Raw genomic sequence first — 26,733 nt, forward strand, 5'->3', positions numbered from 1 at the left:
TGTATCAAAGTCACGCCGTATTGAAAGGGTATGGGCTGATGATAATTAGAAAATATCCTATATTTTCTAATTATCATCAACTGTTCTTTAATCAAGTATCAAAACATATTAAGCAATACTTTAAAAGCAATTCGTTTTTTCGTGAAAGGCTTCAAAAAATTAACAATACATCCGTATTTTACTCGAAGCGGTCACTGTCTAAGGGTCCATCTATAATATCTGTTTAGCCTACGTTAGCTGGAATTAAAAAGCGTTTACTCTAACATCGAAGTGGAATATAAAAAGTGGCCAAACATTTTACAGCAAGAACGAAGATAACTTTGCCGGTTTGTCAGAGTAAACGACGAGTCATCGAGCTAAACAGCTGGAACACGAGGCAACCTTCAAAAAGGCGCATTGGCATCTCCGATCTTGGAAAAAGAAAATGAGACGGGAAGGATTGGATGCTTACTACTCGACATTGCCAGTTAGAGTAGTACTGCTGTTGGTAGCAGTTCAAAGTATAGGCAACTGAAGGGTTTCTCTTGGACCGCAATGTAGCCTTATTCAGGCTCTCGATGCAACAGCGGCAGGCTACCAGAAAGCTAGGAAGAAGGCTTAAGGAAGCAGGCGAAGCAACCAGTTACGACGTTTGCATACGATGCCCCAGAGCAATAAAAGCAACGCTTGAGAAGTTGGAGTCTGGGCCATACCAGACAGACTGTGCAAGCCAACACGTATTTTGAAACGCAAGTCTCGACCACGACGACCAGATGACGGCGGCTAGAAGAAGCATTGCTGCACACAGGGTGTAGTGGCAGTTCATTAAGAACTACAATGTTATTGGCCGACGAACAGCCTTCTAAGCAAAACAGGGCCATTGCCCTCGATATGCTCAATGTTGAATCCTCTTAGTATGGATAGTTGGCTTGGTTGCGTCGCTTATGCGGTGTAATGGGAGCATATTGCGTTGACGGCGACACAAAGACCGCGCGACTACTTTCAAATTCTTAACCCTAGAAGGTTCTTCCTTTTTCAAATCTTTAATGTTGGAGTTTGCATTATAATATCATACTGCTATTAGAAAGAGCGTACCCTAGATGTACCGTCGAGAGAATAGCGCGAATTTTTAATTAAAGCTAGATTTTTGCCGGATATTTCGGATGTCTAAAAAAGTACCGTTTAATTTTATAATCCATATTTGCTTATTAATTTATAATGCGCAAAGCCTAAGCACTCAGCTGTTTTATCGACTTTGAACATTCATAACTCTTGAGTAAATAACAAAACGTTTATTTTTCGTAGTATAGATATGTCCTCTTTTATTGCTTAGAGACGAAAGCCACTGCTCTAGAAGCCTCTCGACGGCTGCACTTGCGTTACTTACTGTATTTCGTTAGATGTTTTTTTAAGTAAATCGAAGCCCGTCACGTAAACCACACTTGGCCACTCTAGTGCATGAAAGCAAATAATATTACGTGGGTTTCAGTCAGTCGAATACTAGGATTGAACTAATTATTTATGTTGTGATTTTCTGAACAGCGAGGTTTTCTATGCAGTCTGAAATGATTATACTGTGCCTAACTAATTGCTGGGCCACTTAAATATAAATCTTTCCAGAATTTAAGCATTGAGACAGACCATGTTTTCTAATGTAAACTAATATCTTCTAGCAAAGATAACAGTAATTATCATAATTACGTTATATTAGGCAGAGCCTGTCAGGTTAGACTAGAAGTTTCACCTTATGGAAGCCACAATACGGCTTGGTCCCCTTTAGGGGTCCGTATAAGTTGACCCATGTATAGTCCATTAGTAACGAGAAATGTGTTAAACAAGACTGTATGTACAGATAGGATGTACAATTAACTACACATACATCTACTGGAATAAGACTAAAATTATGACACGTACAATTTTATTGAAATTCTCCATATGTGATCTTTTTAATAATTACATAACATGAAATCCTGCAAATACCATTTTTTTAGTCGATAAATGCGCAGATGCTAGCCTCATATTTCATAAAGACTTCCTTAGATTTCTCTTTTAAATCTTAAGGTCCCTTGTATGTTTCCTTATTAACTGATTGCTATCAATGTTTTTCTATCCAAGTTGTACGGCGCATTTAGGGAATTCCAGCAATAAACTAGTCTCATTAAAACAATCTTTATAATTACTTATCGATTTTAGGCAGAAAATTTGTCTGTTGTTCTAAGTTACCTGTTTAGGCACACCAGAAGTTGCATTTGTTTAAAAAGCGAGTGCTCACACCACTTGCCTTTTTAATTTAGTCTGCTCGTCTATTTCTTGGAGTACAAGGGTCCTATATCAGCAATTTTGAATAAAATAGTTTCACAAAAATTGCAACGGTTGATATAATGGGCTAAATTACAGTTGAGATTGATAGTACCAAATAACCATCAGAGATTTTGTTTAATTACAAACACAAACCGTAAGATGCGGTAAATAAGTGCATTTAACCTTCAATGCATTTGAAATCTTGGAGCAAAATAAGCTCACAATGGATTCATGGAAGTGATCGAGTATAAGTTTGAATATATTACGAGTTGGGAGTTCAACAGTATTTATGATAGTCAAACGTAACCACGAAATACGTTAATACTAAAGGCTTGAGTAATGACTACCTCTCAGTTAGAAATCGAACCTGATGAGTTAAATTCGTACGACATATACAGCCCATCACGACTTGGGGCTAGTGCTTCTTCCTAAATCCCAATATTTTGCTCTTCAGTTGCACCGATATGAAAAATATTTCAAACACATTTAAACATATGATATTCAATCGTATATTTTCCGTGGAGCCACAAGAAGGAGCAATTTATTGTCGTAGATATCGTAAAGGCAGTCAAAGAGGAACATGCAAAAGGTACGTAGAATATACGCATCGATTTCCAATTTCTAAAAGAGTGCCACTTTGTGGTGGTTGCAAGTAAAAAGCATGACAAAGCGTGTAAGGTTACGCTATGTCGTAACGTGGATTCAACCTTTGATCATGTCTCTTTAAGTGCTCAGCTTTCCTCGGATTCCATCTGCATTCGATGAGCACTTCTTTTTTACTCTTAAAAAGAATGCAACTTCTGAGCAGAAGAAGGCCAATGGGTATATCACAAGTGTCGACAAATTCTTCCTTAATAATGTTGCTGCGCACAGTGGCTGCTTTTTAACCTCCGGAGAATAATATTACAGCCCTGACGAATGAACCAGCCTCCTCCTTCTCGAATCATTAGGAACCGACAGCGCCGTCTGAAAAAAGATCAACAAATGTGACAATTTCGTTGTGCATACGAGTGCACATTATTTCTTAGTAGAAGCATTAGTAAGCAGTCCCATTTGACATCGATCTTTCATGTATTTTGCTCATCCTTGTTAGTTAGGCTCTAACCACTGGTCGTGCGGGTTAATGCTTTTCTCCTGGCGTGCTCCCTTATCTAGAAAGTTGGCCCCAACATCCGTCTTTTTGTGTTTGCTGCGATCATGCACTGGTGCCGGTAATGGATTCCGATAGTGTGAATACTCGTTCCTCTCTTCACTGTCAGAAGACTCTTATAATAGCCAAAACTGCATGGGATTGAGTGTGTCCTGTTTCTTTGTGTATGTGTAAGAGGCGTATGTAATATCCGATATTGCTGTTTGATAGAGATTCAAATATTCCTAGCACTGCATCGACAATAAATATATGATCCAACTAGCTGAGAAGCAATCTCGTACAGTAAAGACCTCAGGACCTAACAATACCTGAAATTCTGACTGCAACTGAAATTAAAATGCGGTGAATAAGCATTCTACCCGACAAAAAAGCTCTGTTAGATATTGACTTACTTTTGCACTGTTCGGTTCTCTTAAAAAAAACATAAAGCGACCTTCAGATGAGCAACCACGAGAGGGTATTATCGAAATGTGTCGATAACGTTGATTCAAAACCCGTATCTAAAACAGCCCCAGCCGGTGTTCGTTTTTACTGTATTATTTTAATTGTGTCGTTTAACAGTATGGTAACACTGCTCAAGAGACTGTATATAAAAATTAGTAGTAAGCGTTCAAGTCATGTTTATCCTAGTGATTCTTTCAAATTTCTATCAAATTTCGATGGGCCATAGGGCTCGCTTAACGTTGTAATCTTCAAGTGCTCAACCTACTTTTTTTCTGCAAAATCGGACAGAAAGAAAGTTTTCTTCTAGAAAACGTTGCAGGTAGCAAGTCAAATATATCCTAATGTCGATTGAGACAGCATGGACAAAACCTGAGTGTTAAAAAGCTTATCAGACAAGCCAGTAGATGAGAGGTATACTCCGTGAAAGCCAAAAAAATTACCGTTCTGGTACGTTTTCTTCATTAAGTTTCACCAAAAATATTGTTCGGATTAAAGCTTCAAGTGTAGGACTCCAATATTTGGGCAATATGCAATCGCAGTGTTGCCTTTCAGCATTATAAGCAATGTCAGCTAAATCAAACCAAACCTAAGCAATGCATATGTTTAGAATTGCCGTACCATTACGCTGATTAGATCACACAGCGTCTGCCTCTAAAAGTTAACAAAGTTTTCAAATTTATATGCAAAAAGGCAAGGTTTTCACAGTTTTCGTCCTTAGCTTAAGTAGTGAGCTAGCAGCCTTCGTCGTATTGAAAGTCGATAGGCGTTGCTAGCAATATTGATGCTCATCTCTTCTAGAGGCAAATCGTACTTATTGCTTAAGCAGTTATCCATCGACATGCAAATGCTCATTGATGTTTATATAAGTTAACATCGTAAATAATTTCTCATAAAGAAAAATATTATAATTAAGCTTAGCGCAAACGGCATTGAAGTTGATTACTTCATATATGCCCAGATTTTTTTATCAAGGCTCAAGCACCCGGCCATCGCAAAGGGAAGTCGATCCAGTGACACAAATGGACGTCGCTAGTTGATGAGGAGTCAACGGGGTGTTTTAGTGCAATTTGGAGACTCCTGGAAGAACCTTGGTTATTAGCCCAGTGATGATTTGGTAAGTACTATGTTTCGATTTGTATCTTTCTCGAACTAAAAGTGCCCTTTTCTTTTAATGCAAAGCTTTTTATAAGGTTATCACGTGGCGCGGCTAACGTTTCACTAAAACCAGTTTTTTCAAACAATAAAGCGCACTGGGCCGAAGGATTTACTTTCAGGAGATTAGATTACTTAAAAACAGCTTGGTTAACATTGAGAAATATTTTCCTTTTTAACTCTAATCTAATCCATTTTAATTAGAAAAGGAGCATAGGTGGTGACTCAAAAATGGATCGTTTAAGTCCTCTCCTAAATTAGCTTTTTCAGTAAACAGCTAGGAAAATCAGATAAAGGTTAGTCTGTCGAATCCTGCAACGCTCTTTAGCGAATATCGATAGTTTTATGAACGGTGTTAGGTTTCACATACAACATACAATAATCACTTTCATATTCTTCCTATTACTGCCCAGTCCGGTGCACCATTACTTTGGAGCGGCATAAGCTTGTAAATTATGGGGACTATTCATAACTCAACTTATATATATATATACACTTCTTTGTTAACCAACCAAGCTAAAGCGGCCTGCTCCGTTTTGATGACAGCGGTGGATTTGCTGGCAATATGGACACGCTAGTGAGCCGACTCGAATGTCCAGGTAATTAGATGGCTTTGCCAAAATTGGCATTCGACGACATCCGTCCGAAGAGATGAGCAGAGGAATTGGAGCGTCTAGCTGATGATGGGAAAATGGCACGAGAGCGTGACCGGACTTGTTTGCATATGTGGAGCCCGACTACATGAGAGGGCTTCAAAAAGGAATTCTACGACCGTTTTCCTTCAAAGGAATCGGAGTCGCCTCTTGGAGGTTTTGTTGCCGTTACAGTAGGAATAAAAAGACGTTCGAACGGTTTGTGTGTGTTAAACGAGCAGTGGTGGATGAGCTAAGGATCAAGCTAGGATTCAGCATGTTCCTGGCTAACGTTTAGAAATCGGATACTTTAGCGAAGTTTCAGCGGTTCGAGACGTATGCTAGAGAAACTTGGATCTGCCCTTGGAGGCGTACTCACCCGAAGGGTAATACCGGTTGTACTTACGAGAGAAACTAGGTCAACTTACAATCTCCACAAATAAAATTAGCTGTTTTTAAGGCAAAGCGAATGAGAGCAGCAGGCTTCATGCGTATCGGCACCGTGGAGCTTCAAGCCGTACTTTGTATCTGGCAACGAGTATGCGCGTGCTTGAAAAGTCAGAGCGTCAAAACATCGATCCTGAAATTACCCAACTAGCCAGTTTTCAGTACGTGATAGTAAGATGGGTGTTGGGGAACAGATAAAAGAGCTATATGTTTATCCATAAAAAGGGCATTGTGTCAAATCTGTCCGAGGATATTAGGATCAGTCCACCAAAAAACCAGCTGAGGTCCTGGTTGTTCCAAATTCCTACCTACACGGACGTAGAAAAACCTTATGCAGACTAATGACTTGTTATGTCTTGGATAAAGCGAGATTGTATAGAATGGGCTAAAATGCGTGCGTATGTGCAGACATGGTGGTTCGCGGGTGCCTCGAAAGTGCACCCTTCTTGTTGCATTAACAAGGGATCTAGGAGTTTGCCGCTGGAGAAGGGTAAGAATCAGTTGTATTAAGTAGAAAGCACACTAGCTTGATATAACAGCAACAAATATTCTAATGAAGGATTTGTTACTTAAGTATTTCAAATAAGTAGTGATCACTTCTAGTGAGATAAGAAAAGCTGTAGAAATTAAAAAAGATTTCATTTTTGATAGCTATAGGCATGGCAAATACGTGGATAATGACAGCAATCGAATCATCTCTAATTTATATTTTGTAAACTTAGTCATACCTGAAAACCGTCTTGTTCAATCTCAACTTTGCAGTAATCCTACTGCTCACACTTCAGCTTTTTATTAAAAATTAGGCACCTTGCGATGGTGGTTAGAATGTTTTACTATTCGAAGTAATATCAAACATATACCGAACCATGGCCCAAGCTGATAAAGGGGTCCAGGGTTTAGTGGGTGAGAGTCCCACAGTACCGGACAACGAGCAGTCATGCCCTGCCTACGTCCGGTCTGCATAATGCATTTTCATGCATGTAAAAAAAATAATGTTTTACTAGATATTAAAGAAGATATTAAGAAAAAAAGAGCAGGTTCTACCTGTTTTGTTAAATTGAATTTTTTTTTATAGCCCGTTTGGTGCTAAGTACTGATGTTGCCTAAGCATTGTTCGTCAGACAATAAATATAGTGATTGCTTAAAGCTTAAACTATTTTTCAAAATGGATGTTCGATTTTGAGTACGTTTTAAAGGACCCAATTCCAGATAGATACGCTTCGAAATTAAGTTGTACGTTCTTGGTATAAACCTGCCGAATTTGGGCACTTTTTACATTCTGTTTAGAGTCATAGTCATCAAATAGAGATCAACGCTGTACGAAATTATCTGCCCAAGTTCATAGGAATATCTGCATGTATTTTATAAAAGGCAATTTGATATCAAATATATTGGTAAAAGTTCCCATGCTTTTCTAATGAAAAATACGACAACTTGTATTCCTGTCACAATAAGATATTGTATCCCCAGTTATTGCTCCAATTTCCGCCAACTGATGTGTGCCATCTCCCAAGAAGGCAACGGATTTCGTCTCATAACTTTCCAAGCGTGACTGGACCTTTATCCGTAAAGTCGCGAAAGTGATTACGCAGTGAATGAAAAACGTAGCACAAAGTTCAGAGAATATGGAGGGTGTAGTAAAACCTTCCATTAGGAGCCTAGGAGGACGGCTTTAACGATATTTGCCCTGTGTGGCTTCACGGAACAGGATGATTTGACATTGTTTGTCGGGTTGTTTCTTTTCAATAACCTGGTTAGCTCGATACTACTGGACTAAATAAACGTGCCGATTGCTGTATTATTCGTAGAAGGTGATTCCTAATGAATTAGGCTTTCGCAGTCCCACCGAATGCGAAACATAGCTTTCTTTGGATAATGATCTAGTTGGACCCTGGACCTTGGCTTCTCTCCCAAAGCCATCCATTCTGTTCTCTAGTTCCTAACTCCGGTATTCAACTATGAACAAAAATTGGTAACTACGGCCAGCTGGCGCTCGATCCCGGGTGGGATGTTGAGATGCAGCATCAAGTCGCAATACTTGATGCTGCATCTCAACATGCTTCATTAGATACCAACGTCTAAGCTTCTGAGCAAGCCCGAAAGATTGAAATGGCTAACGATAGTCGTGTGCCTGCAGACCATCTTTTTGGACCCAACTGCTTGTCAGCTGTCCTCCTTTAGAGGTGCTTTTAGATCAATCTCAGACGGTCGGCGAGAGCGGGGCATACTAGGTCCTGCATACCATTTTTAAACTGGGCAAACCACTCTATGAGTAGTCTTTTTCGTGGTAGTGTCATTGTCGTACACCAGGTAGGTCGGACTGTTTAAGCGAAATTCTAATGTCGACGAACTACATAGTACAGAAGATATCGAAAATACATTTTTTCTAACTGAAAAACTCTCGATGCGTAAAATAATCTCAAAGCTGGCGAAGGAAACCCATGTTCCAGGGTAGGTGCGTAAGGACGACCTGACGAATAGGGTTTAGCTAAAGAAACTCTGTTCCATAGGATTCCATCCCAAGTGGAGGAAATCGCTCCATGTCACGGGGAAAATGACGTGACACGTCATGCCCAGGCGACATTAACGTTTTGTTATTTATTTAACGTTATTTATTGAAAATAATTGCCAATCAAGGGAACGGTGACCTGGTCAGAGACCTGCCGGCGGCGGAACCAGTATACATAAAAGCACCATAAGTTTTATCCAGTGCCTACATGGAAGCGTTCCTTTGGGAAGGAAGGCGTGGATCCCGTAGACCCTACGATACCCCACGCAGTAAAGTTCTCTATGTTATAACCGACTATCGTATTGTTTCGGTTGGTAAGGCGAAATTTGATGTTATGGTTCGGGCACTAGATCCTTCAGTGTTTTTTCAAGGGCTTCAACGTAACGATCATGCAACCTATTTGATATTATAAAAGGTGATGGGTTACTTTTGACGAAACTATATTGAACTCATTCGAACAACCGGCGAACATTTACAATGCAATGGTTTTGTCAAGTGCATGATCTGCGCTGTCACAAAGCATTGAATAGCTTCTTAGTAGCTTGGGACCGCAGGCCTCCCCAAGAGCAGCGGTCTCAGATGGCATTTTTTTCAACGAGTTTAGGCTTTTCGGCTACTGCGAATTGTGTTTGGAGAACAAGCGGATGTAGGGCAATAAGCCAAGGTGTCACAGAATCGCGCTGGTGTGCGTTTTGTCGGCTCCGGTATTAGCAATCGGTAATGGTCGCGTGGTTTAGCCAAAAAAATCTGGTCCAGAGGACTTCGAAGAAACCACAAGAGAAGCACGAGAAGCACTTTTTCTACTTTCTTACAATACTATGTTAGGGTACCATAGCGGTTGTAGTAATTCTGTAGCAATAACCGCTGTGGTCCTTCCTTTATTTTTGTTGACTAATACCCGAACAAGACGATTTTGTGTTCAGCCGAACCTAAAATCTAGTCTTTTCAAGTTAACTGAAACGAAAAATAATGAAATTCAGTGCATTACATGTTCGACAAAAAGCTGTATTTAGAGACACAGTTTTATGACGCACAAGAAATTTAGAATTCTGCTGAAGTTGCAAGCCTGGTAACATAGAATCTGAAAGGAACCTATCCAGTTACGCAAGCATATATGTGGCATATTCAAGGTGTACAATAGTTAATTGTTAGCTAAATAGATGGTTACACATTTGACAATTGAACTTTTAGTATGCATCATTGTAATACTTAGAACATAATGTTACAGGAATATAGAATTTGGATTAAGATTCCTTTGTTACAGTTGTGTTACGCTTGATGTTAAATACACTATTTAGTCTAATACTTTCTGCTGCTTTAACAGACGTGAAATAAAGATAATTAAAGACCTTAAATTCAAGGGAGTTTTGCTCACTCTGTATACAATTTCTAGGTAAATATGGGTAGTAACGCACTGTCTTATGCCGGGTAAAGTAGTATAGTAAATCAGCCACACATTTACTGCCTAAAAATGTTTACGCGTATGCCATACGAATGGAGTAAAGCATAAGTAATAGGGGTTTTTTCCGAACAAAAAACGCAGCATTTTATTTGAGTACTGTCAACATCCAATCAATTGAAGAATGAATGTGGATACATAACAAACTATGTATTCATCGTCACTCTCCACGACTTTTTCCCATCTGCCAACTTATTTATTTTTTCTAGCCAAAAATTTTCAGGCCTAGTGTTGCATTTGTCGAGCCAGGTTTTGAAATCTTTTTCACTGTTAAATATACGACTGCTGATTTGATTCGCCGATGATTGGAAAATGTAATAATCTGTTGAATGGGAGTAATTTTTTTAGATTCAAAGTTCCTGTCGATAGTCATATGACTGCAGTATATCTCACCGAGTTAATGAATTGTTTGCTGGTGTTTTCCTTGAAAAGTGCCTTCAATCGGTACTTATCGACTACAGATAACCGACTCGAGTAAGCCGTCCTCCATTTCCAGGATATCACTTTTGAGTAATATCAATTGTAGGATCCTTGTTGTACACGAGGCATATATCCCGTAATGTTCACGTGGAGCAGTTTCATCTCGACAAAAGGAGAATATAAGTGTTCAAGAGAAAGTTTTTTGTATTTAAAACTTAAACCCTTAGAACTTGAACTCGACGCAGAATTTCATTCATTGCACAACCAAACTTTAACAAACGCTTAAAGAAAATAGAAAACTTCAGAAAAATATATGAAAGTAAACAAACAGCGAAAAAATAAACGCGAAAGCAAACATTAAAAACGATTCAACCGATATTAGTATGGGCAGTACGGCGACTACGTGCTCACTCCAGATCACTGTTATACTCTTAAGTTGTCAATCCTGCACCACCCAGTTAATATACGCCAGCGCTCTATCTCGCTAAAATACGTGAGACCTTTTTCGAGACGCTAGTTGTCCATTGTCACACAATTATTTGTAGAAGATGCAGGTAAACTTTCTTGTTCTCAAGTCTTCCTTGTGGAAGCACACTCAGAAGATAAACGTTGATTTGAAAATTGGTTTTACCCACAACAGACAAGTTTTCTAGATTATTCACTAATAACATCACCAAAAAATCGTTAGGAAGACACTTCTGAACTGAAGTCCATAGCTTTTTCTTCACTGTGAATTTTTCGTTGTGCTATTTTGGAATCCGCTTCCGCTTTTTTGCTACTACTTACTTATTTGCAATGCCGAGGACTGTCGACATGACGTAACCTAAAAAACTTATAATTTCGCTGGGGTTTCATTTATCGCGACAAGATGGGAATAGAAGAAATAGCTAATTGAAACTAAAATTACGAAAACGATTTACTGTCTCTCACAATTATTAGTTTGTGGTTTTGTTCTAAAAAGAACTGATTTTTTTCTTGTACCAATAGCAGACGAAAAGATCACGGCCATAACAAACAGCCCGGAACTAATTTGACGACTCTTTATATATATATATATACCTTTTTATTATGAGTATAGAGCTCAGTGGCCCATACAGAGAATTCAATGCGTCTATTACATATATACTGCATACATACACAACAAATAAAATTCTACTGCGCCTTAAAAGCTAATAAATTCTACAAACTTGACAAGTAAAGGGGTGAAATCGACCTTGGCTTTTCTTATTCGCACGTATCTGCTTCCACTCTACTGGTAGATAATGTGCATATTTCAATGAGCAAACAATATGTAATTTCAGCCATATTCGTCTAATGAAAAACAGGCAGAAAGGTTGTTGAAAAAAGAAAAGTGGGTCTATAATGCCTAACGATGCGTAAAAGAAACCTTGTAACATCGTCGGTCGTTTGACACATCGATTTAGAAAAAACACTGATCAACTCTCAAATATCGTTGCAAAAGTAGGACTTCATAAGGTTTGAGACGAATATAAAGAGCAATTGCCAAAAATTCTAAAATTAGCTGTGCATTTCTTTACCAATATGTAGTTTTCAAGTACCATTTGTCTGTTGGTGAAGTGCTGTAAAGCAGCAAACGCCTATTATAGGGCATAGGGTAAAAGGGCCTCACAGTTGCGTGATAGATATGTCATGGTCACATTCGTTCTGTACTGAATATGCAATATTGAGTCTGAGCTTTATATATGTACTTTTAATACATTTTTGACTTACTTGTGTTTAGATTCACTTATATCTACGGAGTAGACAGAAGTCACTAACACATCGACCTAATAACTTTGGCTAATCATGTACAGTTTTATGAATACCTAACTATATGGCTGCTGTAAGTTTGAGCTGCCATATCTTCACTATTACTTTGAGAAAACTGAATGCGTGTGATACAAGTTTATAATTGTTAGAATTGCATATATATAGCTGTGTTCGTAATTTAGTTTTCATAATAGCTCATATAAAGAGGTGATACAGATAAGTAATATTAGGCTGTTACAAGCAGCGGATTTTGAAGTTGGATAATTTTCAAACTAGATGTGTGAGAATGATGATTTATATATGGTTAAAGGTTCTCTACTTTTTTTACACGCTTCTCAGAGCTTTGATAGCTTCTGGACAGCCCTATATCTACCATTCGAGTTCTCACATGTAGTTTCTTATTTATGGTTTCTCGCAATAAATCGACAGTGGGATACGTTTGCTTACCAGCTGTTCTTTTTAGAGCACAAGAAGCTCCATAATCACACGGACTCAGGTTGGAAGAATAAATGGATTGAAGCCGTCACTGAGTATTCCTTTGCTCAATCCAGGAAGTCACTAAAGCATAGTGATAAGGTCTGGCGTTGTCATCAAATAACCAGACTGCGTATTTTCGATTGCCGTGTCAACGGTCCATTAGTTTCTTGGGAAACTCGAAATAGCTAGTTGCAGTCATTGTTTAATTTTCGGCGAGTACCTCGTTGTAGCAGATGCCCCTGAAGTCTCTTGCAATATTGCCATCATTTTCAGTCAGAATCTACTCGACACTGCTACTGAACTATACCTCGTCTACGGCAGGTGTATGCTCCAAAAAGGTTTTTGGTTGATTAAAAATTCCTTAAATTGCACGTGTAATGCTCCACACGTGTTTCTGGTTGGCTTAAAATCGATATATGGGGAACCTATTTTTTTTACATACCTTCCGGATTTTCAGTATCTGGGATATAATTTTATAATATGTTATATGCAAAGTATCAGTTTTGGCGCATATAGCTTTTATACTCGAAGCTCTGCGTTCGTGAAATGCTCCTAGATTGCGGAAATGTGTTCTTATCTTTCGGATCATGACATTTGGTCACCTCCTAACTGATTTTTAAAGCTTCAATCCCCGTTCTTGGAACGTTTGCACCATTCATGTACTATGTTTTCGTTCAAGACATTTCTGTTTGATTTCTTCACTATATTCGATGATTTTAACCAAAGCTGTGACCTTCAAGAAACAAAAAGTTGACCATTGAGCGTTGCTGTTCGAGGCTAAAAAAATTTCCTTCTGTACCCATTTTTTTTTAAGTAAATTTGACTGGTTTTCCCTTATAAGCTTGTAAAAGACTAAAATACCTATCAGTCAAATTCAGTCTGCTAGCAATTAGTAGTTTATTTCAAGGTCCGGCGGATTCACTTGTAACAGTCTAATATTTACCTAGCTTTCATTACCTATATTAGTGAGCTATTATAATTATACTAACAATATTTTAAAGCATTTTTAGATTCGACAGAATCGTCTACGTAGCAAACTAACTGGACACCACTAACGAATAATTTGGTGAACTACATCGGCACATTAAGCTATGTCTCTATGTTACAAATAGAGCCACTATATTCTAGATATTGGTTTGAGATATCTAAGCTAAAAACTTCACATTCTATCTACTTCGCTGGTGCATTCGCACTGTCGCATAATAACTTAATTCTGTTGGGTCACTTTTACATATCCGTGCAGGGAACGATGTCAAATAAGCGTCAGGTCGCGTAATTGCTTCCTTTCCCCATAATGGTTTTAACGTCATTACAATGCTATTCGCAACGGCTGAAATAAAAACTCTAAATTTTATCTGAAAGTATTTGATGTATCTATGAACGCGCGTTATTAATTTGGATTGCTTTATGCCTGCAGAAATCGTTCAAGGAATAATTTAAGACCGCTTCTCTTCATGATACTTCTTAGAAATCTACTTTGCAATATCAGCCGCACCACAGGAAATGACAACTTCATCTTAAGCGGGGATGACCTGGCTGTGTACAGAAAAAGATTTTTTTACGTGCAAGCACTTTGTTCGCAAGGGCCTATACTTTGGATGTCGTGATAACCGTAAAGATGCCCTAATGCTTAAAACGAAAAGAAATGTGCTTCCACTGTACCCTCTCATTATAAGCTACATACGGCATACCTTCAAATATTCAAGAGGACCAAGTGAATGTTCTTAAAAAGAGAACTTCTTTTTTCTTTATGATAACTGAAACCGATTTTGCGACTTTCTAGCTGACTTCGGCCACTCCAGCAAACATGTAATTTTGAAGGATTTTCTGAAGCCACAATATGCATTCAGTTAACCAAGCATAACTACCCAATATGTCCAATATATTTGGAAAGGTTCCGATGACGAAAAGTCATTATCTAATTTCTTTACTATAAAATGCTTTTTAAAAGAGGTAACCTTTATTATTGTCTCTATCAAGGTTAATGATGATATATTATTTTCGTACCATGCTTCGTAAAATGTTTTTTTTTTTAGTTTGTATGCTAATTTTAAAGCCCGTGGTGCATTATAAGTTTGCGTTAGTTGACATATCTAGGAAAACGACCGATATCTTTTTCAACGTTTATATCCCTTTCAACAAATCTTGATCAACAAGCCGGTTTTAGAAGTTGTGTCAAAAACTAAATAGGCTGTGGCAGGTTGAGCGACGGCATTCACTTAGTTGACGACAAAACAATGCATGCCCAACGTGCTTTAAAAGTTTCAGTAAGTTTTGAGATTGCGGTAATTTCTACATAAAATGTCTAACAGAGTTACTTATTCATAGTGCTTATTTAAGCATTTGTAAGAAATGTTGTACTATACTTAAGTATCTAAAGACGCCAAGTAATCAGAGTGTTTTTGTGTGAATGTTTAAAAATCCATTCTTGAAATTATGTTCAGTTCATAAACCACGGTGTGATCATTTATTTTATGTTCTCTCTAAGAACTGTATTCCTCGTGGTTTACTGGCATGCAAACGAGCCAAAGCAGAGTGTAGCAAAGGAAAAAGGGCGTTAAAATCTGCATAAATGAAGACGACACCCCGTGCTATACTAGAAAATATCTTACATTTTTTTGTTACAGGTATCAAATCAAAATTTTATGCCTTAGTAATCCAATATTAAATGTAATTATTTTGCTAGTTCAATATAGCTGCTCAACAGTTTCGCTAAATTAAAAATTCATGTTAAGTGCATTTTAAACATCAAAGTTGCGATTAAAAACTCATTTAATAATATTATGCAAAACTGTTTTCAGACATTGGCCGAGACATTTTTGAAGATGCCAAAATACTTTTTTACAGAGTTATAGTTTTTTTTTGCACCAATAACCTTGCCGACGGATTTTTGCCCGCCGAATGATAAGAACCTTCCTTGTGTATACAAATACTACTCTAAATATCAGTTCTTAACTTCAACAACTACTTCAATCCACTTTTGAAATAATGGTTTAATTTTTAATTTACAATTTTTATCTGATGGCTTTACAAGGGAATCTTGTGCTCACCGTCAGGTGAATCAATTGTATATGCTATAACCAGCTGACCTTCAATGATGCCAGGGTAACCCGTGGATTCAACTTCCGACAAACCGATTGGCAAGGATATTACCACTATGCCACCCTTAAGCACACTTAACCCTTTGTGTGCATATATTTTTCCACCTATTATTATTTCAAAACTAGGTTTGTCTAATTTTACTCCCGGAATTTCATTCAGTCTTATATGAATCTCTAGAAAAAGCAAGAGAAGGCTCAAATATCTATAGCAGCTCAGCCGTTTAAAAAGCCGTATGTAGGTGGAAAATATAGAGAATGCCTGATTTGAGTCTTTCGATTCAGAGCCCGTAATCCCTCCGTGTATGTTGATAAAGCAAGATTACTGTTTTTAATATTTTCTTTCGAATATGATAAGTTATATAATTATGTTACCGATTTGCGATTGTAGAACCTGATTATAAATCTAGTATAATAGTATCATCCGGTATTTATTTACAGTCAGAATCGGGTTAAATCTCATCTCCTCTAAACGACCAAAATTTTCAAGTCAACGTAAAATCCTGTTGGGTAAATATTTCTAGAAGCAAAAAAGTAGTAATTTTTTGGTGTTATAAATGCGCAAAGCTATATTATCCGGCAAGCATAAATGTTTGTCAAAACCCTTAAAGTAGGTTTGTTAAGCATCGTTATCAATGACCCATCATGCTATATAGACATGTCTTAACTATCCTAATATGTCGATGACTAAGCTTAAAGAAAATGCCTAATGTTTTGAAAATGCATGAAAACATAATTTAAAAACTGTCTCGTAGAAGGACAGAAATAAAAAATGCTGCATCTAATTATGATTACCTATGACAGGTGTGTCAACCAAATAGATTTTAATTTGAGGTATCATACAGAATATTGAAAACAGCTTACCGATATTCTGTGGTGATGATGGCCAGGCTTAAAGACATTTAGAGAGTCAGTAAGTTAGAAAAATCTTCGTGCAGCCTTCCATAAAGAAATATTTTATATTATCGTTAGTAACCTTTGCATCTGATGTTGGTTTATCAGAAATGTTATATACATATATATATTGGAGAAAAACTTTGAAGGAAAGGCATGATAAATCCTTCGGTATTGAATTTGAATAGAAGCGACTTTCTCTGCTGTTTATTTTTATTTATTTATATTATAAACAGCTTTGATAGCAATTTATAGCATAAATTACTTCATTTGCGATAGGAGATTTTCCAAAGTAATTTCTTTAAGATCTGCGAATAGCGGAAACTTTCTGGAAGATAGACCTACAAAGTATGTCCGCGGGATAGCTTAGTGGGTAACGCATTTGCCTGCTAATCATAGGGACTATAGGTGTGTACCTACAGATTTCGTTTCGTAGTCGGAGCCAGACACCCGATGGGATGCCTAACGATGCTACCGAACGTAAAACTCGAAACACAGAGACCTACAAAGTATAATAGAGCCGGGTCGCATCCCGCCCTTTTGTCTAGGATCAAGGCTTGAATCTACAAAATACAATGATTAAGAAATCCGGACTTCAATTCTTTTTTTGCTTTCAGTCATTGCAGATAGGCTACTTGTGATATTGGTATGTCATATTATAACAAGCTTCAGTTCTGTGCTTAAACACGGGGTTTTCGTCTCAGTGTCATAGTTCAGACACTTCACAGTAATCGCATAATCTTCCCGTTGCCTTCTCAAGATGACTAATAGGGAATATTTTTTATTCATCTGTAGATAAGTGCCATACTACCTTTAACGTCGTTACGTTTCGCATTACACTCAATTTAAAATAACTGAGCTGTCCATAACGTATACAGGAACTCGTATAATCTTGTTATCAGGATTACATCTTGACCTCCTTATATTGATCAAATAGGAATAACTTTATTCCATTTGTAATTAGCCAAGTATTATATTATACGCAAGCTCAAATTAGACACGTAATGATTTTAACCATAAATAATCTGCACGCCTTTCACCTAAACAGATTATCTATCTTTTCGCTTTTAGCCGTTTCAGTCGTATAACCAACCGCAGCTCCGGAAAGTAAGTTTAAGATATAGGTAAGTGCTCACATAATTTTAGAAAGCATATATGCATATGATTAAACTCCAACATACGAATAATATATTAGGCCATGCAAATCTCTCTTGCCGTACCTTATACAAATAAAAAAAGACCAAGATTTTCTTACCTTTATTGCATTTCCATGTCACGTGCCGGGTCAGGTGCGAATGAAGCTGCGAGATTCTTCAGCAGTCTCTACAAGTTGGTGAACCTTTAAAACAAACTCAAATATAGGTAAACAACATAACATAGTATTACAAACTAAATCGCTCGTGTTGTGTAAATCTTAAAATCCAAAGTGAATGTATCTCCTATTTACCTTGCTGCAAGGATAGTGTCTCTTTTAAAGGTATGTAGATGCTCACCTTTTAATTTCAAGACAGTACATTCGGTAACTGGCTATATCGCTTTGCTTACATGATTGAGGCATTATAAATTTCTTATGTCTGCTAGAGGATGCGTATAATTTAAGACTCTCCGCATATAATGTGTGTTTTGATGCGCACGTTATATTTAAACAGTAAATGTCCCAAAAAATAGCAGAAAATTTTAATTTTACGCTATTTCTGCTGCTATGGTTTAATAGTCAAACCATTATAAAAGCTAAATAGTAGACAGTTGTTACTATTAAACATTATTTTCAGAATGATTAAAGTTTAACTGCCACGATTCGCAAATTGCATCCAACTTTAGCGGTCCAATGTGATCGAAATGCATAAGTTGTAAAAAGAACAGTCGAAAAATTTGGACAGACTGGGTTGATTATTAATATTAAATCATTAATGCGTACTCGCCATGCCGTAGCCGCAAGTTTAAGAACATCCTTTCATTATCGGGCTTAGAAATGTAACATTTAAAAAGCATTACGCGATGTACATTCATGAAAAATCTACGTTTTCATGCCAACGAAATCCAGGTAAATCGACAAATCAAGCCTACAGTCTTGAACCTGAACAAGCTTCAAGTAATTTAAAGACCTTATAAAATAGGATAATTTCAAGTATTTTGTTTAATAGCGAAAAGATGGACATAATAATAAAAACATGATTCTGATTTCCGATTCGAAAAGATGAAACACCTTTAATGATTATTAAAATTAATAAAGGATTGTTTTCTGTGCACAGCAAAAAAAGTTCGTTATTCAGATATATAAACACAGCAAATATAACAACACAGTGAAAGGGTGGTTTTCCACCAAAATCATCTTCAGCAATAAAGTCCATTTCCGTGGTAATGGCTTTGTAAACAGAGCAAAATTGGTACATTTGGAGTAATAGGCATTTAGTATTACATAAGAACAAAATACACTTTGGACACTGTACAATGTGGATCTTAACCGGGAGCATCTTCGGGGCATTTTTTTTTCGAAGTCGCTGCCGGAAATGCATAGGTAACCAATGGTGAGTATTACAGGGGTACGAGAACCCAGTTTCTTGTGCCTTGAATTGATAGTATGGATATCAAAGTTTTGTGAAGAGAGAATATTACTTCCCTTATACTTACACATAAATCAACGGCATTATTGCGCTATATATTCTCTGGTCGTGTAATCTCATGTTGGGGCAACCAGTATTAGTCGTGTACATTGTGCGATTTAATCTTTTCCAACTCTTCCTTCTGAGATGCTTTGAGGTCAAAAATTTTGCGGGAACAAACGCACGACCGCTCAAGTTGTGAGTGGAGAATAAAATTTTGCGTCACTGAAATCTAACTACTAATTGTGATTGAAAATTTTGTCGAAAAGCGCAAATATGTCCGCAGTGCCTAAAAGCGTAATTATCGAATGCCTTAGTCTACACATAGTTTTTGCTTGTCTACTTAATAATGAAATCAAAATTCCAGTGTCAAATACAAAATCGTATATTTCATGATTAAATTCAGATTTTACACTTTTGTTGAGGCACTCCACATATGAGTGCAACATCAAATCAGTGCAAGGCGAGAGCCTTCGGGACATCGAATGAGCACTTCCTGTAAAACTATAATTCAATTTAACAAGAACAGATCCAATTTCGTTTGAGCTGCGTATCCAAGAAACAGGACGCTTGCTGATGTAAAGACACACCAATTTACCTATAAGCCTTGGGTTGCTCATTCTATAAAATGGCTTTAAGAAATAAGAATTCATACCTAAAAACATGATCCTGTAACTGTGGCATAAGGCCCACTCTTATACAGTATCCGTCAGTACCACGGACCGTAAATTTGTCTTTGTTGAAACCATGTTGCCCATTATAGAGCAAGCGCAAAATAACAGAAAATTTTAGAAAAGGCTTTTAGGAAAGTCGATATGATATTTTTTTAATACCCAAAGAGCAATACCAAGGTGTCCTCACGTTGAGGAATTGGGCAGACAACGTGTGATAACTATTTTTATAACTAAAACACGAATCATTTTGGCTAAAAATTCATGTAAATATATTGCTCAGCGGTCCTCTGTAATATATTTAAAGGAAACTGGCAATGACAAAATAAGCATTTTTTCCCACAAGTTTGACGCGCGCATTACTGACTATATTTATAAATACATATGATCAAAAGCGTTACCAATAGCTTCTCTTACCCAAACGCATAAACGACGTCAAACGTTGTGCTGGCCGGATGACTGAAGGTCGCCGTGACGGACTCGTGCTTTTCACTTAATTCGATATAATTTTTTCCACTTTATCTATTGGCATACAAGTAGGGTTTAAATGTATAACATTTAAATACTGAATTGTATCTCACTCCATAAACTCGATTTTAGAGTTTAAATCCTACACCCGCGGAAGAGTCTGAACAGAGATTGATGACGGCGCGGCGAAGCCTGTAGCTGACTCTGGTCTGTATATATTTTTTCTTATTCATACAGCCACTAATCGCTAAGAAAACATCGCTCCTTTTTTTTCTAACAACCTTTGAGTATACGCATTTTTACAATTTAGTATTGATGTTGTTGGGCTATAGGTTTATTACAGGTTTTTATATGTTGTATTTTTTTAAAAAGCACATTCATTTGTACATACCAGGGTAAAATCGGGCAACAACTATGAAATAAGTATCTGTAAGTGTCTGTGCACCTATTCGCTACGACATAAGTTGCAATTTTTACAACTTTAAAACAGTTAACAAAATAGGCGTTAACAATGAGCAAAACGCGGATAAACAAAATTAGTTAAACGTATGCATAGGTATCCACAACCTAATGACGTATCGCATGTATAACGTGAATAACACAGGTTACTTCGTAAGAAAAAAACGTTCTACAGCCACTACGCATTCTTATTAACTTTTCAGTACAGATCGCTTCAGAAGGTTGTTTAGTTAACGTCTTGCTCAAACGTCAAGAGTGTTATTGCAATACCTAGACGCTTGGGTCAACGGACAACAGCGGTCAGTTTGACCGCTTACAAAAGAACTTGCCTTTACAAATTCACATATGCGCTATCGCCTTGCCACCAAGCTTTACAGAATTTCTTAAAATATGTATACAAAAACATGCACATTTTCTGTATTTATTTTTCGTTTTTTTCTATTTTCCAGGAAAAATATGTAATTTGTTTTCCCTACAACGGCCGGTCAACTTGGTCGCTTGAGATAATATAAAATACACCTTTTGAAACGACATCATTTTTATAAAAGACAGGCTATCTCTATGTGGCGCAGTCAGCTTAAAAGAAATTAACTTTTTATTTGGTGAACGCACTATGTTGAGATGAGCTTTGTTGACATGTGAATATTTTACATGGTGCAACCTTTGGTTAGGTATCTTTACCTTAAGACTGTCAAGGTATTCCGAGAAAATAGCGTTATTAGGAACCATAAATGATATAGAAGGGTATTCAAATTTAGATGAAGAAGAACTTTCGAAGACAACATATAAAGGGGCGATGAGGTATTATCCAAAATAAAGTCATCATAGAATGATGTCGAAAGGAAGACTATTTAAAATAAGGGTGAATGTAAGGAAATTGTTATTGAGTTCAAGAAGTGAGAATAATATAAAGAATCAAGCTATCGGAACCAACTTAGATAGAACACTGTGGAATAAACAAAGAAGATTTTTAAACTTGGAAGGACACCGACTTACAATATTTTTAGAGAAGAGTGCAGTCCGACAAGATACTCTAAAACGGTTCTATCGAAGAAAAAGTAAAAACTGCATTTTCTCCATCTTATTGACTATCGTATAACAGTATATATAAGAACGTGCAGAAGCATCCAGAATATTGGGCATTAAGTGGGAACTAACATGATAAAATTAAATACATTTAGTGCTTTGTTATAGGCTATGGGCAAGGTATTTATGGCAAAAAGTGTAGAGATCTCACACTAGTGGAATAATAGGTAGGGTCCCCGCTATTTTGCAAAAACCATAGGCAGGGATGCTATTACTAAAATTATGAGATTCAGACTATATGATAAAAAAGAAAACAAAAAAAGCGCTTTTAAATCAATAAATGTTGCTATTGTGTCTGAGGTATAGAAACGATTTATTAAGAAAGGCCAAAATTGTTATAAATTTCTTCTATACAATGCTGCTAGCAAGCGGTTGTTTACGCCTAAGGTGTAAATTTATGTCGTATATGCTAAACAGACTAGATCAGCTGGAATAAAATTATCGCTATCATCTGACCTCACCAGCAAGTATGTAATGTACCGGTTTCTCTAATTGGTAAATTACAAAAAGAAGAGAAAGTCCAAAGCTTCTAGGGGAGCTTGTCGTTCTCAAACTAATGGAGCCGTTTACAGGGTGTGAAACGACTACGGAACTACTTACAGGGAGTACTACAACTGTTGGAACTATCTGTGATAGAAAAGAGGTAGATAATATGGCACGTCTTTAAAGTAAAGTATATAAACCAAACTGTGTTTCTCTTACAGCCTATGAAAGCAGACCGAATAAGAAAGTTCTTCTACTAAGTTTCGTTATTATAGAACCTTAGTAGAAATTTAAAAAATAACAAGCGCATACCGGAAGCGATTTGACTTTATAACAGTACAACATTCAGTGTAGGCATGACAAACCTCTCACATGAAAATCTTTTAAACGGCCCGCCCAGGTGTTTTTCAATTTTCTGGACTTAGCTGGTGTAAGCCCCTAGATACTGCATGAAGAAAAACAAGAGACAAAATTTTAAGGTAGGAATTTTTACCCCAGTTAAGTAGAGAATCTAAAGCTGTGTCTCAATAATCGTGAAAAGAAGAAAATGCGTTAAAACCACGAAGAAATATAAGGATTTACAAGTACGAAGCTTATTAAGTAAAATACTGTAAAAGTTACAAAATTAAGAAAATCTGTTTGAGACGTCAAAAAACATGTACATTTAAGAACAAAATAATGTACGGCTGAATCCAATATATATTCTTGAATGTGAATTGAAATGAAAAACCTTTATAACTACCGTTTATATTTAATCCTCTTAGTTTATAATAATTTATAATAGTTTATGAAAAAACTACCCAGGTCCATATTTACATTTTTGCCCTTACACTTATGCTACTAAAACTGCTTTCTGATATCTTTGAATTGAAATTGTATAAAAAGAAATGTGTTTTGGCGTTTCATGGAAATTGTTCATTTACTGATTTATTTTGCAGCAAATTCGAAAACAAGAACTGTTTCTGAGCATCGATCATTTTGACCGAGCATAATCGGAAGACAGATAGAAGAAGTATCGGTGAACTTAGCGATAAAATATTAGCAAAATATTAACTGCCTCGACTTTGCGACTTACACATAGCATCATGAATATTCAACACATGCGATTATTTTTTTTTACAAATCTACCATGCCACGAAACGTTCGAAAAGATCGGCTTTATTAAACTTACAACTTTGTAACCCACTCCTTGGGACAAATACTCTCAGACTTTAGAACTATATGGCAATATGATTAGTAGAAGTTAAGGTACTGTCCAGAGTAACTTCAAGTGCTTCGATGAAATTGGGTCATTCAAAGTAATTCTCAAAAGCTAGGGCGGGCGGGAAGAAGCGTATGTTACATGCATCAAGAACAAGTTGTGCGCTCACACCACAGCCCTGACTTCGAAAGCTTTACTGTACAGATCACTGCTATAACCACGGATTTTGAAAATAATCTCTCCACGGTATATGTGAAGATAAAAGTTATGTGAATATAAGTTATAAAGGGAAGTTGTTTGAGATAAGACTATGTATATATAAGATCCTTCACCTCGTCTTTGTTTTAAGTACTATAGGTACGTCCTGTCTTACCATGGGGTTTATGAACACTAATTACGAGAGTGAAACGATTTAGTTGTATCCGTCCGTGAAAACACCAGATAACAGAAAAATCGAATTTACTGAAAATTAATACAGCGCTCTGGTTAAACCAAGTAAGCCCATTGGCCAACGTGCGGTGGAAAAAGCGACGAAATTTTCTCAATTGCCGCTGATGAATCCGAGAAAAAGAAAAGGGCGTGTCTAAATGATCTAATAGTCAATAGAAGGGATTCTGTACCCAACTAAAACCGCTGGACGCTAATTACAGTGTAAGTGCTAGACAAAGAAGGATTTGAGAAGTATGTAAATCTTGCATTTTCGAAGGAAGTGCTTTGCAGGTATTACGTCGGCAGTGTGTGACTTTCTCAATGCAATCATCGTAACGATACCCGTGTAATCGTTGTAACCGGTGCGTCATCTGCAAATTACAGCAGCCTAGAGTAACAACACAATTTTGAAATTACCCGATAATTTAGAGAAATACTGTGAGTAAAAAAACACTACCAACGGTCGAAATATAATGTTATGATTGGATTACAACACCGCAATCAGTTCTCGATCTTATTATAAACCATTATTTTAAAGTACTCACCCTTCTGCAGCGAGTAATTTGAATGAAAGGTTAGGAAAGAGGAATTGTTTCACCGAAAAGTTTTACCAATTAAAAGGGTTGCAAAAACTTGGTTGGCATGGCAGTTGTAGTCATAAGCGGAAAAGTACATTGGATAATTATGTACACGACTAGAGAAGATAGTTGAGCAATAAGAGTCACGAGAGGCAAATGGATATAACTCATGATTTACCCGCTGCTTACTTACTTAAATTTCACGATTTCAAAGCGCAGCCCACCGTAGAGTACGCACATTATAGGCTTACTTTTTTTCAAATCGCAAATATAATTTTAAAAAAATGAAGCGTGATTTCGCCTCTCCTAAAAAAGTTATGGCAAAAATAGTAATTGCTTTGAGACTGCTGCTAAAGAAACCACGACATATCTTTAAAATTTATACTGAAGAGGCGTTTCCAAAAACATTATGGGTTAGCAGAATTTTTGCCAGTTTAAGTTTTTTTTTTGTATCAAAGTCAACTATTGACTTAGTAAAAGATGCGGGTTATACCATCGAAATGAGATTTTTTAGATAATGTTTGGTTTCAAGTCTGAACGTTTTACCTCATTTAATCAAAGTGGTTTTCCATTTTCGGATACATAAGATTGTTATACTCGAAATAGGAAAAGAATTTCTCTAAAACGTTCTTTAGCTTCAATACCCATCGGCTATCGTTTTTTGGCTCTTAGGGATCGGTGCGAATCCCTATGTTACTGGTGGACTGTTTTGGGGCTACTTTCAGTCTTGGCATAGTTTGTAGCCTAGATTTTCATGATAAAGGAACGGAAAGCAAAAAAAAATTCACCAAAGCAGTGACTATTTCTATTAAAACGACATTACCAACTAAGCTACTTCAGTCGAAAACGGTAAATACAAATCAGATCTGTTGACTAATATATTCGACCCGGGAAGTCCGAAAGAAGTAACCGACTAAGGTTCACATGCGAAAAAAATGTACAATCAAAAAATCCTCTGATGATGAGTTACTCTCAATGACAAGCGACTCGAATTGCTTGGTATTATTCAAAATGAAGTTTCAAACGGAATTGGCGATGCGCTTCGTAAAACCATGGCGGAGTTGAGTAAGGAAATTCCTTGCTGCTGAGAAGCTAGTTTCAAGTTTTTGAGCCACTTCTGTTAGCTATACACGCTTAAGTTTTATTTTAAAATATACTGCTAAAGAAATTCAATTACTTCTTAAATTTCTCTTGTTGACTAATTGAGCGCAAAATACATGCTTTATGCGATGCTACCTGGCCTCGGACGGAGCTGTAACCTATTTTTATAAGGTCTTTGAGGACGGATCAGTTTCACTTTCGCTCTAGCTAGAAAAACTCCGTCGAAGGTCGTTTCGTTCATACGTTTGTTAACAATAACGAACGCTATAACTGAATACATTTAACATCTAAGGTTAAAAAAGAAATTGGTCAAAGAATAGGTGACATCTCCTTACAGTCCGATATTTCTACAGTTCCACGTTGCAGACGCCATTTTTGCGAGCCTTGGAAAACGTTTATCTTTAATACAGTTACAGATGCCTTTTTCGTCACGATTAAGTCATATGGAAATAAAAGATACTCCTATCGACTTATTCAAAAAATGCCCCACTGATTAAAAAAGTGAAACGATACCAATTCACCGAATCGAACTTATAAATAAAAATGGTGAAATCAGTCTAGAGCTGACCACATCATGTGATTTTGTCTGTACACCCGATAGTCTCGTAATTTTGTCGGGCATAATTAACTTAAGTAAAGCTGGCACGCCCGAAGGCGTATGTCATATATGGTTTGCTACGGCGACATTAAGAACAAAATCCATTTTTTCTGTTTTTACTTTCAGAGTAGAAACTGCATCACCTTCCTATTGCTGTAGCATCGATGGCTGTAGTCCGACACATATTAAGTGAGCAAGGACAAAAGTTGAGAACTATGTTCTGATTTTTGTGTGTGCCTTACCTCTGTGTATACAGTTTGTGACTTCTTAGTTTTTTTTCTATGTATTTACAAACAGGTTTCCTCTCGTTTCGAAATGCTCTAA

The 26,733-nt window shown here is 37.0% G+C and overlaps 1 long non-coding RNA gene across 1 annotated transcript in view; it reads right to left on the minus strand.

Annotated features, from left to right (window-relative positions):
* Positions 1 to 1,880: 1,880 nt before the first annotated feature.
* LOC111265342 (uncharacterized) overlaps positions 1,881 to 26,733 on the minus strand; it is a 29,597-nt gene continuing 4,744 nt past the window's right edge. Inside the window, exons 2-3 of the long non-coding RNA XR_002683398.2 lie at positions 17,988 to 18,071; positions 1,881 to 3,246 (exon numbers count right to left, since the gene is read on the minus strand). This is a non-coding gene — a long non-coding RNA (uncharacterized LOC111265342). The remainder of the gene's footprint in view (positions 3,247 to 17,987; positions 18,072 to 26,733) is intronic.

Source organism: Varroa jacobsoni, unplaced genomic scaffold (genome assembly GCF_002532875.2).
Source record: "Varroa jacobsoni isolate VJ856 unplaced genomic scaffold, vjacob_1.0 scaffold_959, whole genome shotgun sequence".
Lineage (NCBI taxonomy): Eukaryota > Metazoa > Arthropoda > Arachnida > Mesostigmata > Varroidae > Varroa > Varroa jacobsoni.